Source organism: Seriola dumerili, unplaced genomic scaffold, assembly GCF_002260705.1.
Source record: "Seriola dumerili isolate Sdu_G_001 unplaced genomic scaffold, Sdu_1.0 BDQW01000068.1, whole genome shotgun sequence".
Lineage (NCBI taxonomy): Eukaryota > Metazoa > Chordata > Actinopteri > Carangiformes > Carangidae > Seriola > Seriola dumerili.
In genome coordinates this window covers 4,504,791-4,515,920 of record NW_019174323.1, presented here as the reverse complement: position 1 = coordinate 4,515,920, position 11,130 = coordinate 4,504,791, and positions in this window count along the sequence as shown.

Genomic DNA, 11,130 nt, shown 5'->3' with positions numbered 1-11,130 from the left:
AGAACGGCAGTGTTTGATTTGGGACAACATTATCCCGTCAGGATTCACGCACTATGCCAGTGAGTATGCTCTGTACACAGTGAACTACATGTGAGTGCACTGACTGAAGTACACAGCATATCTTTCTATCCTTAACCAAACCAAACAGGTGATGTGTGAAAACACCATGAAACAGCTGGGCGCTGTAGTTTTTAGTAAACGATTCTCCAGGAGAGAATAGTGCATTTGTTGGGGTCTAATTTCATTGGCGCATTATACACATTTGGTGCGCTACCAAGACGCTGTAAGCTATATGGGATTGGGTCAAAATACAGTCCCCATGTTCTGTGTCAATCACTGACGTGCCTCTATGAGGTATAATGTACTTTTGCTATATAGATCATAAATAACAGAGATAGATGAATTCATAGAGACTCAGTTCATCCTAACTGACATTTCTAGATGTAGCAGTACTACATACCAGTGTCTGAAGCTACACTACTTTCTGTTCCTTTTGCATATCATCAGCTGTCTCACTCACATATGCACAATGACATGATTTGATTCCCTGTGATGCTGATACTATCAAAAGCATGATAATCAAATGCACAATTCCCATCTGTTTTTTTGTGTCTTTGTGAAGATGTGACGAAGCCATTGCCCCCAAGACAATTTTTTTTTTGAACCGGGCTTCAAAACTGGAGTAGATAAATTTAGTCTGGTGAACTATCCATGACTCTCATCATTTACTCACAATGGTAACTAATGATACAGGGGAAGGAAGAATGGCCTTTTATCTGTGTACTTCACATATAGCCTCCTAGCTTCTGCTCAGAAACACTGCCTCCGGTGTCGGTGCAATTATAATGGTGGAGGGGAGCAGTGGAAAGATGGCGGATGGAAAAAAAAAAGAGGAAATAAAATCTACCATGTAATGAAGTGATTGCGTCTTTCATATGACTTGTTGATGGCGAGTTACATATGTGTCTGCTACAGCAACAAAAAAAAAAGCATTAGTATTCAGTAGCATGACAAGAAGCAGCAGTCACACGGTGGACACGACGCTAACTACAGGTATGACTCGGTATGGATGGGAGGCTGCTCAATGACTTGAGCTAATGTGTTCATTTCATTCCCGTGTTCATGCTGCATTGATGGCATGCAGCCAAATATTGTGTGTCTGACTATGCTTGTGTCGTTTGCGGAAACAATGACAAATGCACACTCTCTCTCTCACACACACACTCAGGGTCTCTGGCCCCCATTTGCGGAAGACAGCGCTCAGTGGGCAATCTCCGCAGACAGATGTCAGTGCCTTATTAAAGAAGATGCCCACCAGCCCTTGGGGCTAGGAAAAGGCTATGAATAAATTTATTACACTAATGTGCTGACCTTAAAACTGTAAGTGACGTTCAAATGCTGCAGTGATGCAGGCAATTGATGTAATAGTCATTAGGGAGAGGGGAAAATATATGCAGGAAAAATTGCCTCACCCTTAGATACGTCTCCATTCTTCTCCCATTGACCATCTCACTACACATTGCCACCACGTCTGCTTCATCCATGCGTCTCCAGAGGAAAACCCCAAATGGGGCCCATTTCCATGCCAGAACTGGGAAAGGCATGGTGGTTAAGGAGTTTCCACCACCTCCATCTCCAGCAAACCACCTCAAACAACCCCTCTCCCCCCAGCCGTGCAGGAACGCTAGGTGGTATAGACCGGGCCGCTCTCATCAGGCTCCGATTAGGGCTGTGAGTGGGCTGTCGGTCACAGACCAGCAGGAGGAAGTGGCAGGGCAATGGTTTCCAGACTAAAGAGTGGTAGCTATTGACGGTGGAAGCGTTACCGTTAAAGTCTGAATGTGACATCACCTAAACAAAGATGAAATGTCGCTCTGTTCTCCCTGAGGCAGAGGCAGAGGCAGTGGTTTACAGTGATGCCAGCGCAGCCACATGTGGAAACGCTGCTGTGCACACATGCACGTGTCCCCACGCGTACACACACACACGTGTGGACGTGCTCACATTCTTCTTCTTTTTTTTTTTCTTCTTTTCTTTGATGCACAGACACACGCAACATTTCAACCACATCAAGCTTTGTCAAAGGAGAGAAATATCTTTCAGAAAAAAAAATTTAAAAATCAGCCAAACAAGCCTCCTCACTTGAGAGATTCCCAGACGTCCCCGTCTGACTTCCAAAATCTCCTTTCAAATGATTTTTATTTTCACTTTGACATTAGATAAACTCATAATTCCTCATGGCAGAGTGATAACCATTAGATATAAACACCAGTGAAGCTGAAATGATGTGCTGAAATACAGTCTTTTCACATTTTCTACACTCTGATCACCAACAAATCGACACCCCACATCCCTATCTCTGTCTCTGCCTCCCACTCTCTCACACACACACACGGCATACTTCTCCCACACACACTTCATACCAACAGCTGGGCCAGAACCCCCACTGACTTACTGTGAGATATTGTCTTGTCTGTTACTGAATGCTTTAACCATTATAAAGATCCATTTCTCCAGCACAAACACCCAGGCTGTCTCATGCAGGGACTTAATGTTAATAATCCCCCATTAGATGGGACGATGATACTCGCTCATAGACTTGAGCCAGGCCAGTCTGACAATGAAGGTTTTTTTTCTACTTTTATTCATCATCGGATAGAAAAGTGAAGCCATCCGTCTGTGAAGATTGGGTGGGTGGGCGGGTGGGTGTGGGAGGCTTCCAGCAGGGACGGACCAATTGTCCCTGATGGTAACGCAGGTTGCCCGATCCTCCTGCCATGTGCATTATTGATGGCCATCAGTCGGCGTGTGTCAGACCACATTTAAGTGTCTCAGCGGGGGGGGGGGGGGATCAAAACACACATACACATAAACACAGCACTGTCTCCTGCTGGCTCACACTCCTCTCACGCAGCCCATCGTCAAGTGTGCATGGGCACATCGAAACTGGCACTCACAAGTGATGCGTTCATGCAAACAAATAAACACAAGGATAGGGATACACTGTACATAACGAAGTGTTTACTGACATGTTTATGTCGTTGTTTTTTAATGTTAAGCTAATTTTCCCTTCTTAATGCTTCCGTTAAAATGTTGCTTAAGTGTCAAGCAAAATGAAATTTCCACGATATAAAAACAGAAATCAGTGTGTGTTCCCGTCACCTACCTTACTGCAAATATATTCAAGAGGATGTGACAAGATTACATAATTAATGTGACTCTTATGTAATGTGGAGTTTCATTGCTGCTTCCCACCTAAGATGACATTTCTATTTCTTTCTTTTTAATTAATGAATTTGCCTCGTCTGATCCATGGGCACCCTGCGGTGTTTTTATCAGGAGCTGTGATGATACAGAGGGTGGGACATGCAACAGCAGCAATCACACGGACTCGAACCGGAGACATAGTGATTTTGCATCCCCTCACCCGTCTACATTTTCCAGGGCCCAAAATTGTCCTTTCATATTTTTTCTTTGACGAAACAACAGTCCAAAACCCAAAGACATTCAATTTAAAATGGTATAAAACAGAGAAATGCATTATTGAGAAATTAGGACCAGAAGTTGTTTTGTATTTTTGCACTAACAATGACTGAAATGAGTGATTATCAAAGTATAGTTCCAAATTGCATCATTTCAAGCTACTTTTGTTTTCAGCTGCCTAGCAATCAAGCTCATTTATTACAGCACTCAGCTTTAAATACAAAAATGAAATATCATAAATTTGTTGACTATATTCTGCAAGTTATGAAATTAGGCATTCCTAATTTATGGCATCAAATGGATGTGTTTTTGTGTGTTCTGTGTCAAAGAGGTATTTTATAACCACAGTGTAGAGATCCATTGAGCTGCATCATCTCCCGTATATGCTGCATACATCCTGTGTGTGCAGCATATATAAACTTATACAGTACAACAACATCATTTGTGGACTTGAGTAGCACGCCAGCACTGACACAAACAAGGCAGCAGCTATAAAACGCTTTAAAAAGGCAAATAAATCACACATCAGAGAAGCAATGCTTTCTCCTGGAGCTGGAACAGTTTGCACAATGAAGCTAAACATGAACAGGGAATTGTAAAATTACTCAAACACAAATAGAAAACCAAGAGCCCATGAAAATCACAAGCAGCGCTGATCACACACACCGAGGCAGCTCTTTCAGGTGTTTCAACACCACTCAAAACATCTGTCGAACGACCCCCCTCTTGGCCGCCGTGAGACGGACAGGTGTGTGAGCCAGCTTGCTGCTTCCTGCATCTGCTGGTAATAGAGACACGTCTATGGAGCCAGTGGGGGCTTCATGTGACCAGAGGGGAGGGTTAACACTATCCCTGTCAGATTTCCTGTCATGAGATCGAGCTGACATAAGGCAAACATGAATCTGCATTCATAAATGAGACAGACTGGGAGAAGACATGAACAGGGTGTCAGTCTGTTCTCCTGGTCGTCTGGACGTGCAAATACAAAATCGATCTCAGTAGCTGGATCTTCAATCACTGGATTTACCATCAGTAAGAAATATTATGTATCACATATAAAATGATACCAGAGTTTCCTGTAAACAGGTATCTAAGTTCACTGCATCTATCTGTAAGAAAGGTGCTGGGGCTGGAAAGGGGGCATAAGCGGGAACAAGTCAAAACCTGATCTTGGCTTGGATAAAGGCGACGGAGGTGAGGTGTAATTGACTGATCTGAGGAAAGCAAAACTGATAGGGCGGCTGTATAGAGCCCTGCTGCAACACCGCCTTTGTTTAACCGGTCATTACCCCCGTGTAAACCAGCACGGGCTTCTCCTCAGGTGCGACGACTAATCTTCTTTTATACCTGCGGTGATAAGATAGACTCCCTCTTGATCCCCATGTTTCCTCTTGCTGTAACATCTCTGGGGCTGAGCCTGTCGCAGCATGTCTGACATCTGTCAGACAGAGGAAACAGTGGAGGAGGGGAGGGGATCCAACGATCCAATGAGGCCCCAGATGTGGGGGGCTATATTTGGCATGTAGCGGACCTTATATCCTCCTCAAATCACTTAAATCAACTCTGTCATGTCTTTATGATCTAAATTCGGATTTAAGTTCAGTATCCACCAAAAAAAAAAATACACTAATTCCTCTGAAAGCTGACTTCATATATCTTTCAGTGTTACTGTAGGTCACTTTTTGATGTCTCCTGCTGTTTTGTAGACTTTGGGGAATTCCACTGAGACACTCCTGCCTTTTAAGACGTGTGCAGGCTCTCCTTTATCTTCCTTTCTCACCTAATTTCAATGACACATGTATACATGCATATCTAAATTTACTGTATCCTACTTCTATTTTTTGAGGAATGTCATTTATTCTTTTTCTTACTTTGCTCTAATGGTTTCCATTAATGTAGATATTTTTGGTTTAACCCGCCCTGTGATGATTATGATGCACCACATGATCAGAGCTGGTAGAGATCCAGGTGTGTGATATACCGACACAAAGCCCCCAGACCTGTAGCAATATAACCAGACTCTGCCTGGCCCAACTTGAGTCCCAGACTGGGTCATGGATAATAGGGAGTAGGGACCCGCAAAGACCTCAAGCCACAGCACTGTTTCTGGATGTCAAATATAATTAACCCCAGAGAGCGATAGCTCAAAAATCCTAAAATATCTGCAGGGCCCTTTACCACTACAGGCGAGTGAGTAAATGGGTTTTTTCATAGTGAGTTTTTTTTTTTCTTAATTTGTGCAGACTAACCAAAAGGTGCACAGGTGCAGAGTCCATACAGGTTTCGCGTGTCTAGTGCTGCCAGGTGTCTGTTCCCATCCCAAAGCCCAAAGCAGCAGCCGCCTGTACCCATAACAGCCCGGGAGGCACCCTCGATGACAATAAGACATCATCTGCAAACGCTACAATTACCCCCTGTCATTCTGCTGAGCTCCTCTGTTAATTACACAAACCATTTCCTTCAAGATGGCTCGCTTGGCTGCCAGCCCGGAAATCTATCATTCCTGTATCTGTGTCTGTCAGATCTATGAACAGGTTAATCAGGTTAGTCATGAGTTAATACAGGTGGCTTGGATTCGGGGGACAAGCTGTGTGCCAAGAGAACATGCTCCACTTCAACCTGCCAAGCTGGGTCTTTTTTTTTTTTTTCCACCCTTTTTTTTTTTTCGTCATTCGCACCACATCCTGTTTGTCTTCATCTCCGGTGTGTCTTTCACTGCTCCAGCTGAGCAATTATCCAGCTCAAGACTGGTAAATATCAGCAATGATTTCTGATGAGAGGCAAGTCCCTACCTGTATGAGGACTGGCGAAAGGGGGCTGGGCTTTGGAAAACCACATGCTGCTTTGCTTCAATGGATCCTGATCGCTCTGTTTGCTCTGTATCATATTGTGCTGTAATACCGGCCGCTGTTTACTTTGAGCAATACATTTTCCATTGGAGTTAAGTGGCTCTTCGGAGAAGCAGTGCCACCAGCATACACCTCCCCCCGCAGCGGCATTAGCCGATATTTCCAACTGGCAGCGTCTCATCCACATCTGTGTCCTTGTTTGGACATCATCGTTGCCTGTTGTGGCAGACTTCATTCTTTCTCACCGTGGAAACGCAGTTGGCATGTTGGCATACATACAATGTTAATGTCAGTTCACCCACGGCATCTTTATATGTAATATTAACCACACTAACAATAAGCAGTATTAAACTAATTTCAGTTATGTTTGTTTTTATGGAGATATTATAAACAAATTCTTGTGTGGAAATACCCCTGATATCCTTTTTTACTGTATATTAATGTTTTAAATCCCTCAGGATTATGTCTGTGAGTGACAGCAAGGAAATAGTTTACCCACCTTTTTATTTGCCACTACATCACAGCATGCACACCGTGGGGATTTCTGCTATGTTTCCACTCATTACAGCCCACCTCTTCCTTAGGGGTTGGAAAGCATGAACAAGACTATTTTGTGTGTTCAGCCAATACAAATTGGGATGGGAAGTTTAATTGCGTTAAAAAAATGTTTTATTCCATCCGACTCTGGACTTAAAAATACAGTCTACTGTTGCATATTGGTTTCATTACAAAATATACTTCCATCTTATTAACCCTTCCTTATTTGAATAAGCCCCGTTCAGAGTTGTGTGTTGCAGCTGGGATCTTCTGTTGGTTTTGTTTACGCAACCTAAAAAGAACACACAACTAGCAGGATGTGTCAGTCAGATATAGAGCATCTATACCCCCGAGAACGCAAAGAGAAAACAATGATTCAGAGCTAATTTTAACAGAAGAAATCTAGATCAGTCCAAATACTCACTACTTTATTCGGGGGAGTAAAAGTTCTGTAAAGATATCTCAAATATTTCTTTACAGTTGCAGATTGTAAAAAATGTTAAAAGATATTAGGTTTTAAATTTGATTTTCAAATTGCACAGCTTCCTTGTCTTGTAAGTGAAACTTTTTCTGATCGCTTCCAAGCTTTACCTATAGTTGTTAAGTTTCAGATTAAAGATCATTTTATTAAAATAAGTAAATCATAAGCAGGTTTGAATCAGTGAACAAGAAGATTGTGTGCCACCGTATTCTAAAACATAAAACTTCAGCAAACAGGAAATGAAAAACTGTGCCATATCTCCAACTTGGTATCAGCTGTGTAAGAGTACAATCACGAATAAAACTGATAACACAACAGAGCTTCTCTGCACTGCACTGTAACTCAGTGTGATGTTTATCTGCTGGGATATATAGCAGCATATGACTTGCCAAAATCCCCAGGACCAAGAAAACTTCAGCCACAACTTGCTGCGGATGTCAACATCCCTGACTATGGAGAGGTCTGTAAATGCATCACCTGTGATATTGTGAATGGCTGCCCTGTGAACACACAGAGCTGTTTCAGAGCCTTGTAAATAAACAGCCCTGGAGGTGTATCTCATTATGAGCCATAAGGAAACATTGGCTTCTTTTACAGGGAGAGAGGGCGTGGGTAATGGGAGGCGGCATTTCCGATAGGCAGGCAGACCCACCGCTACCAGCAACCAAACCTCCCACACAGCTACGGGTCACCTGAAAACCACACAGACCCCCCACTTCCATAACCACAGAGCCAGTTCTGAGCCGGAGACAGAAAAACAAAAAATTTGCCAGAACCCACTCCACAGAGCTCCAGCCCTACACATCACACACCTACACTCACTCACTCAATCACACCACATGTATTCAAGAGGAAGTCAGCTACAAATCATGTATTTGTTTTTGCACGCTTTATATAAAGTGTAAATATTGAACTGTCAAATTGTCACACTGTTCTCACCCAAGTGTAAACCGCAAGAGGCAGAAGGAGGCAGAAACAGACAGAAAGATTCAAACTGCTTAAAATATAATAAGATTAAAGCAAATTATTTGAGGTATGGACATTATTCTATTTGGGTATGGGTCCAGTCCTGTCTGTAGGCCGCTGCACTACATTAAGTTTAAAGGTCCAATAAAACTACAAAATAATCATTTGCAGCACCATTCCACATCAAAAGGAAGCATCATGACTATATAACTGTTAACTTCAAATAGTACATAACACATCGCATATGTACAGTATGTTGAGGCAGGTCTATATTTAATGACATAATGTGCACTCTGATACTATTCAGTTCCATGTGGACAACATGTTTAGAGGTTACTGTTGCACTTGTGCACAATTCACCAACCAATGTACATGCAGCAGAATTATTACAAGAACACAGGGAATGATATTATCATCACCTTCAGTAAACATGAACCAAGCTTAGCACAGCAGAGACACACGGGGATGGTAGTTATGCTCCCTAATGAATCTGTGCCAGAAACAGAACCTGATGACAGCCTACAGCAAATTTTATACAGAATATAGTTTTTTTTTTTGCTTTCTTATCCTGCTAATTGCCAGGTTAAAAACTGCTGGAACAGACTATGTACTGAACTGACATGATGCTTAACCTATTACAGCACATTAGCTGTGCAGCAGGTAGTTATTATGTAGGCCTACATTTAAAAAATCGCAAGGATTCATTGCTTGAAGCAGACACATTTAGTGCTGAGAAAAACTGAACATAAAGCCAACTGACCCACGCACACATTGCATTTCAGTTTAAATATTTCTATAACATTTAGCTAAATGTGAAGGGTGTGGAGAAAACAAAACATGCATGTTACCATCCTGTGTGTGCCAAGCTAAAGTGAGTTTCCTTTCAGAAGTCAGTATTACAGGGAAATATTGAGACTGGGCTGAATGGAGGACAATAATGACGTTTCTGCTCATACTAGCAACCTGGTTGGCACTGAGCTAAAAGCAAACCCCCATAACAACAGCAACAACAGTCAGTGACTGAAACCCTCTATTAGTCATATTTCAACAATATTTCAACCAACAGCATGGAAGTGCCATGATGCACTGACCACTAAAGAAAACTCTTTAACAGCTATTACCAATGCAAATACTGCACACAAGAGCAGGAATTAACAGCCAGTAGCTATTAATAATTGTTACTAAACAGAGCCAAAACACCAACTCAACACATGCACGTTAGCACAAGCAGTTAGCACTTACCTCACCCCCGGTTTGGTGAAGCACAGGTCCCTGGGTTCTTGGCAGAAGTGTGAAACCCTTCGGGAGGGGAGTCCAAGCTGAGAACATCACTGACAGGAAAACAAGCTGAAGGCCCCACAGCTAATGTGACCCGAGGCTGAAGAAACTTTCTGAGTCCAAGCGGCGTCAACAGCGCGACAAAAACACGAGCAATTCCTCCACAGAGTCGACATGAAGTCACATAAATACATTTTTAGCGGATGTCTTGTTTACGAAACTCCGTATAATTAACAGTAGCAGCCACGCAACACAATATACAAGAAGTCATGATTGCAGCAGGTGGTTGATTGCCTCACCCGTCAGGCGTCACTCTATTAAAGGGCCATTTCACCTAAAACACAAAAACCTACTTTCTCACCTTTGGTGGTGTCCAGGCAAGCAGTTTTGGTTTCATGTTATCTGTCCCCTGAGGTTTCTACCTCCACCAAATATAATGAAGCTTCGAAACTACATTTCAAAAAGTCGACAGCAATGAATGTCAACTGTTTTAATAGGAACTATTTATTTGGTAGGACCCATACACAAATGTAATTTCCACATATGACATACAGTATATGTACATATAAAAAAAAGGACCATATGTAAAGAATTATGTATAAAACCTATTAATAAAATATAGATTAACATATAGATATTTTCAATATACTGTATGTACATATACACATTTTACTATGGCTATTTCATCTATGTTATAAACGTATATATCTTCATATATCCAGAGGATGTATATATGTGATAATAATATATCCCCTTATAGGTGACATATATGGCAACATCCCTCTTGATCTAGGGACATATATGTCATATATTACATTTCTGTATGGGGATGTATTTCCAATGAAAGTTACGAGCACATTTCTTCTGTCACTGTTATATTTTTTGTTCTAAATGTAATTGGCACCATAATTGAATGTGTTTCCTTTGTGTGTGTGCATGTGTGTTATATGGGCGAACAAATGGAAGTTAAAAAAAAATTCCACACATGGACTTGAATTGTTAGGTTTCAGCTCAGTGAAAGGAAGAGAGACTGCAGGTGCAGAATTTCACCGTGTCAGAACTGAGAAACAATTTAAAGGTTTTTCTCCTAACCCATCAAAAGTACAGTTAATGCCCTTTTTCATAGAGTTTATGAGAAGTTTATATCCTTTAGAGGTATTCATAAAGAAATTCTTACATTTGAGTGTGTCATTTGCCATCTGTGCAATAAACTCCACGAGAGGATCAAGCAAATAAAAGTCAGACACAAAAAAGGTTTTGGTAAAATATATACTTTTTTATTCATTTCTTCATACAAAGAAATATTATGAATGTTCAGTATTTAATCATCTAGAAACATCTGTTCCATTTTTGCTTTTGCATTGTGTAAAATTAATTCCTTTGATGTACATACCACAAAATACTTGATTTACATGTCTTTTTTATTTTTGTACATACAGATCTGCTAGACTAAATACATATTATATGCGGGTAAGACAAACATTTCTAAACATTTTAGATCTCAAAACAGGTTGAATAAAACTCAACCATAACCGA